Below are 6,909 nucleotides of genomic sequence, written 5' to 3' on the forward strand. Positions count from 1 at the left end.
TGTAAGGAAAATACAGCAATTCCTGAACTGAGCACTCTCCTTTAAAGTCTGTTTTACTGTGGGGAGAGTTCAAAGGGATTGTCAGCTACAGAGAACCTTTGCTCTTCTCCTGCTTTTTGTTCTGCACTTTGGTCACCACTTTTGGACTCTGTTTTGAACTATTCTCAGTGCATCATAGTTTTTTGAATCTTTCATGGCTTTTACCCTCTCTGTCTCTATTTCCCAAAACCATAAGGAACCAGGCATTAGGAAAAGAGTACATGATTAGGTTAAATGCTGGTGTGTCTCTTCTAATCAGTGATGATTACAGAAAACTAAACATGAGTAATAAGAGGACTATATTGCCCCAGTTATTGACTCTAAGACAGGCAATTTAAACAAAATTCTCTTTTTCTTAAGTGATACAGTGTATCATTATGGTTAGAGTTAAATCTAGAGTGAGTCACTTTCAGCTAAATCAAAGCAGAGTAAGAACAAGTATAGATATAAGCAGCGATGCAGCTCAACAAATTGAATAAACTTAGGTAAGGTAATGTGTAGTCATCAGTAGAATTATCTTTGGTAACTTTCGTTTCAAAGACTCCATTTCAAAATCTCAAATTTGAAAGGCAGAAGTAAAAATCATGACATCCAAAGTTGGCGTTCTGATGAAAAGCCATAAACAGGAGATTTTTTTTTAATGTGTACATGACAGCAAGGCAGCCTCCTTCTTCATGGCTAACCAATGGTTTATCACCAAGAGCCTGGCAAAAGGCTTAACATCACTTGCAAGCTACATTCCCAGAAAGCTCAGTAAAGTGTGGAATAAGGTCTGCATCCAGGGTTTACAGATTTTGTATTTTGCTTTGACAGTAGAGGAGAAGAAGGGAAGGTGAAAAGATAACTGAAACAGTGCAGGAATTAACCTGAAAGATTGAAAGATAATTGCATCCAGAAGCTCTCTGTTATTTTTCAGATTCAGGTACACATATATGTGGGCACACAAGGATACTATTTTTATACGAAGCGCCATTTAATACCATCTACAGAAAAGTTGTGAGAATGTAGGTACAGTCTAGCCAGGGGCAGATGGAGGTCAGACTGGGATTTGAGGATATGAGGACAATATTCAATTGTCACATTCCATGGTCCCTGATAAGACCTTTCAACACAGCTCATTGGAGCTGCCAGATGTAGCAGTAGAGCTGAGAAAAGGAGTTTGCCTCTTTGTAAACCTTGGTGATGGCCAAAGTAGGAGAGGGTTGTCCTAGGGTGGAGTGCATGGCTGCAGTGTTCCTGTTCCCTCACAGGCATAACCACAGTGAGGGAAAATGGGATTCCACACAAAAAGATTTGGAAATATCAAGGATCAAGACCATTAAGGTTTTTTTTTTTTAGTTGGAGTCCAAGTCATGCATTTAAGCTGAAAATGAAAAATTAGATAGTTTTGTGGTAGAGATGACTAATCGGAAGGGACTAATCAAGAGATTTTCTGCAATAATCTGTCTGCCATCAACTGAACTGACTATGCAAAAAGTTCATATTCTTTTCTTGATTCTGAGCCAAGTATAAAATACAGATGCAGTTATATACCTTATCAGACAAGTATTTCTCACAAAGGTAGAAAAGTTTTATAAACCCAGGTCTAAACACCCTCTCTGCAAAAAAACCCCTGCGTTCTTATGAGAATTTTTAGAAAAAATGTGAATAAATTTATATAATAACTTGTGACCAAGAGAGCCTTTTATATCAGAAGAGATTATGAGCACTCAAAGGCATAAGGATTTAGCCCAGTAAAACAAAGACTGTGAGGATTGATATAATTGTCTTCTATAAATACATTAGTATGGGCAAATTGCAGAGAGGGAAAAAAGCTATTCAAGACAAAGAAAAATGCTGTCAGAAAAGCAGATGCATATTCAATGGTCATGAATACACTTAGGTTGAACTATCAGAGAAAAGAGGATCTGGAAAGCTTTCTGTTGGGAGCTTTGGGGGCCAAAAGGAAACTCGTTTTATATGAAGCATGAAAAATTTATGAAAATATTATTATATAAAAGGCTTCAAATGTGGAATATTGGACTAGATGATCCCTGAAATTCCTTCAAGTGTTTATTCCTATGTATATTAAACATAGTAATAGTTTGGGATTAAAAAACTAAAAGTAATGTGACAATTTGGCAGCCTACTGTAGACACTGATTCTGAGCAAGAAGAATAAGCTAAAGGAAAAGCTTTTTTTTTGTCAAAGTGAATTATGCAAAACAAAAATCTGAACTGCATAAAGATTTTTTTCATCAAAGAAGCATTCAAATGGTAATTTCTTAAATTGTGCTATTTTGTAAAGTGTATCCTATCTCTGTAGAAAATTTGTATCAAAAATTTGAATCCTCACTCACCTTGTGATTTTCAGTTGTTAATTTTGTGGGACAATCATTCAAGTGCCATGTCATGAAAATAAGCAGCACATTGACACAAAATACAGATAACTGAGAAATATAGGTGATCTTAGACAAAGGAAAAAGTTAAGTATTCCAGTTCTGATTCTGTATTTCTGAATAAGGTATAGTACATGAGTTGTGTGCAGGATGACCGATATATGTTCCCTGGCAGCCTTAATTCACATAATAGGAGTCAGGTTTAAAAACTATAATCTCCTCTGTCACACATGAACATTTCATAGCGAGTTCCTTCACAGGCTACTAGAAAGTAAACGTTCTGTTCCTACTACCCCACAAAAGCTGTGCTTCACAAAGTCTGCATCTTTCTTATAGATGTAGCCCTTGCAAAATAGATATGGACCCAGCTCACTGTTACCTGAAATGTCACAGAATACCAGCTGAATCCCTGAAACTGTGGGCATGCTCTCAGATCCTCTAGCAACAGTAAGATGATTTGAATCGTGTTTTAATCCCTTCATCACGTGCTCACTTGTATCACAGGCTGGTACAGAGTGTTAAAGAAGCACACAGAGATATCAATTTGTTTGACTTGGTAATCATGTCAGCTTTTCTAAGTTGAAGGGGCAAGGCACAGCCATTGCTGGAGAGTGAAGGTGCTGGACAAAATCAGCTGCTGGGAAGAGGAATACACATGCCATATCACTGAAAGAGAGACACTACACAGCTCACTTAGAGCTTCTTACTTGACTAAGATTCTGAATCCTGTTAGATTTCTTTTTTAATGGATGTATGTATGAAAAGAGAAAGGCTTTAGAAAACAGTGAGCATAACACAGCATATTCCCAAGGGCAGTAAAACTCTTCCTCACTTCAGATGAAAGCTTTATTGTTGTCTTTGTAATAGCTGTGTCTGACATGAATCATGTTGAGAACAGGGACCAACCATTTCCTCTCCCAAGAGAACCATTATCCTTCCTTGAGACAAATCTTGTTCTGCACATGACACCAGCCTGAGCTCAAGACAAGGAAGTTGCACAGTACACTTAAATAACTCATGTAAGGTCACAAGGAGAAACTCTTAAGGTATTCAGGGTCTTTAAAATCTCTCAACTAAATTCTTTGCTGTATCCTTAAATTAGGAGTGTGAATTAAATTAATTTCAAGTAAAATGAGGTTAAAGCTCACAGCAATTTCAATTTGTTTGAAGACCTGAGGAATTACTCAAAATTTCTTTAGAATGTGCATATAAACATTGCTGGAATGGACTATCATAGCCAACAAAATAATAATTGGTGAAAAAATTAAACTCAGGCAAAGCACAAATGTTTCTGACGTGAGCTTATTTGGTATTACCCGTGCTAAAAAAGAAATCAGAGAAAAACAGCCATTGAAATGTGGCATGACCAGTTTTTAAAGAAATCCAAAACTGAAAATATTAATAAAGAGCAGAGAAGAAAGAGAAATATTCTGCAAGGCTATGAGGAAACCCAGAGTTGTTTTTCTGGCTGCTATTTTCGTTCATTCAGATAATGCTTAGAATGCTGCTATGATTGGTATTAAATCTCACTGAAATTTGTGGGGAACATGACACTATTTTTAGAAGGCTAAGAGTGCCCTTTTCTCTTTTGCTACCACTGGTGAAATACCAGGAAAGAAAATATGGAAGAATCATAGACTCATAGAATTGTTTAGGTTTGAAAAGACCTTTAAGATCATTGAGTCCAAGCATTAAACTAGCACCACCATGTTCACCACTAAACTATGTCCCCACATCTACAGATTTCTTCAATATATCTAGGGATGGTGATTCCAATTTTTTTTTTTTTTAAATTTAATTTATGGACATTGAAATACTTAAATCATGATATCTCAGTATTACCTTAAGTTTGGTTTTGGCAGTTCATGCACAATCTTACTTCTGTTTCATTATCACTTTCTGTTCCACCGTTTTTCAGTTGTTTTCAGGAGGGCATAGATGTAGAGTTTGAGAGGTGACAAACAAACTTTTCAATTTATGCTAAAAATCAAAAGACGTAAAATTACTCTCCTCAAATGTGCGCCACTGGCCTTTTAATTTCCCTGGTGCTTTAGTTGTAGTAATGGTAAAGTTGATGAGGGAATGAACGCAGTGCAAACACCCTATTCAACTGAAAGATGCTTATTTGAATGTTAAAAAATTTACAGTAATGTTACTTTGAATACATAGCAAAGTAGTGCTAAATTACAATTTAGCCTTTTTGTGTGTGTGTGATGACAATTTGAAGATGTTTGCATATCTGTCGTGAAGGGATGTGCTACCAGGCATGTCTGACAGAGATGAATCATGTGCAGGACAGTTACCACAGAGCAGATGTCACCCAGCAAATTTACAACAATGCTTATATGATGGCAGTAATTCATACTGTATTTTTGTGAACTTCTAACAGCTTTGTCAAGGAGCAAAATTCTTCTATAACATTTTTTTCACCACGGGAGTAGAAAATATACAAATAGTCACCTACAAATAAGCTTTGACAGAAAAAATTATAAAAATTATTAATATTGTCTTTCTATGCATGGATTTGTACCAAGTTGTTAGACTGACCTTAATTTAAAAAAATAAAACTATTATCTATTCATCTCTACTGTACCTGGAGTTATGAAACAGAAAGCATACTTTAAAATAAAGTACTTAATTAAGTGCTCTAGAATAGCAATTGTGTAGTAAATACAGAAGTAGAGCTGTAATTCAAACCAACTCCAAATTAAAACAAAATATTTTCATACCCTCCTCAAAAAAACCCCAACCGGAAATATAAATGAACATAGCAAATATAAAAGTGTAACAAATTATTGATATAGAAGCTTTAAGTGTTTCTTGCCATGATGTCTTCTCAGATTGAGTCCTAGAAATTTTCATTACAGGGGAGTTAGAGAAAGTTGATTACTAGTGTAGGCACAATACAAGGGTGTCTTCTGTATTTGAGTTCAATGTCTGAACAGGATGTGACTGGTTACCTTATTGAAAGAAAAGAATAATCCTTCTGACAGTAATCCTCAACATGACTTTGAAAAGCTTATTTACTCATCCAAATTAGCTTAGTTTTCTGACTGACAGCTATTTCAAAAGATAAAAGAAAATGTATCTGATCACAGCTTGTCATGATAAAACATATGGATTGTAAAACATTGTGCAATTATTTAGTAGAGTGAAGTACACTAGCACTGAGGAGTTATAACCTCTGAGCTTCATGTTGCCCCTTCCTTAATCCCTTCACTGATTTGCCTTATCAATAGCCGACTCTTTCCAAGCTGGCTTCAAAGCTCAACTCTCCTAAGTGCTTGTTAAAACTATCTGATGCGACTGGTGTCTTCACCACCTCCCTCCATCCTCGTCTGCCTGTTTCCCACAGCCTGTAGTATACCCTTATCCTTTTGGGGCAGCAAAGTATACTGGAGACTTCTAGGAATTAGTGCAGTAAAATGATAAAGCAGTGTTAAAAGGTTGTTTTAAAAAGTCCAGTAACCTACTTTGCAGGCTTTTTGCTTATCCCTATCTGTAGGGATAAGTGAAAAGGGTAGATGTGCATCAGTCACGCACAGCATCCTGACTAGGCTGTAGCTGCAGTGCAGAACTTTTCCAGTGCAAACAGGAGGCAGCTTCACCAAGACGAGTGAAGAAACCCATTGTTTATGGATGCTGAAACAGCCAGCGTTGAGTTGCTTTGGTTTTTTTGTTGCACACTTCTAAGCTGATGAAGATGTTTTGATATCACTGCCAAAGCTCACATCAGTTAGATTTGCACTTTATATCTTCCAGGTATATTATGAAGCTAATACTCATGAAGAGTGACAGAAATAAGCCATGCTCTTCAGAAAATGTCAATAGGCTTGTGAAGGGTCTATAAAACATGTCTTATGAGGAATGGTTGAGGGAGCTGGAGTTGTTTAACCTGGAGAAAAGGATGCTCAAGGGGGACTTCACCACTCTCTACAGCTCCCTGAAAGGAGGTTGTAGTGAGGCGGTGGTTAGTCTCTTCTGCCATGCCTTCAGCGAGGTGACCGGAGGAAATGGCCTTAAGATGAGACAAGGGAGGTTCAGATGAGATATTACAAAAACAATTTTCATTGTTAAAGTGGTCAGGCATTGGAATAGGTTTCTGTCATAGGTTAGCAAGCATAGTCCCGGAAGGGACGTCCTTGCTAAGGGGTGCTTACAGTTTCCTCTGGGAACTGATAGAACCTATCAGCTGGCCAGTTTGGATATGGACAATTCTCTAAGCCACTTAAAGTTGTGATCACCTCTGTTATCCACATTTAAGAATAGGCAAACTCCCCCTCCAAGCTCTCTCTCGTTTCCGGTGCTGGGACAGGTGGCTGCAGGGCCCGAGCAGGGCCTGTTACCTCATCAGAACTCACACCGCCCAAGGGAACTGGCAGCTGCAAATGAGGCTGGAGACTGCGGAGGCACTGGAGAGAGGGGGCCTGTCTGCAGTTCTGAAGCGATCCAGAGGACTGAGGCGGTGTCCTGCTGGGGGAAGGGGCAGAAAC

This window comes from Corvus brachyrhynchos, unplaced genomic scaffold (assembly GCF_000691975.1).
Source record: "Corvus brachyrhynchos isolate BGI_N302 unplaced genomic scaffold, ASM69197v1 scaffold60, whole genome shotgun sequence".
NCBI lineage: Eukaryota > Metazoa > Chordata > Aves > Passeriformes > Corvidae > Corvus > Corvus brachyrhynchos.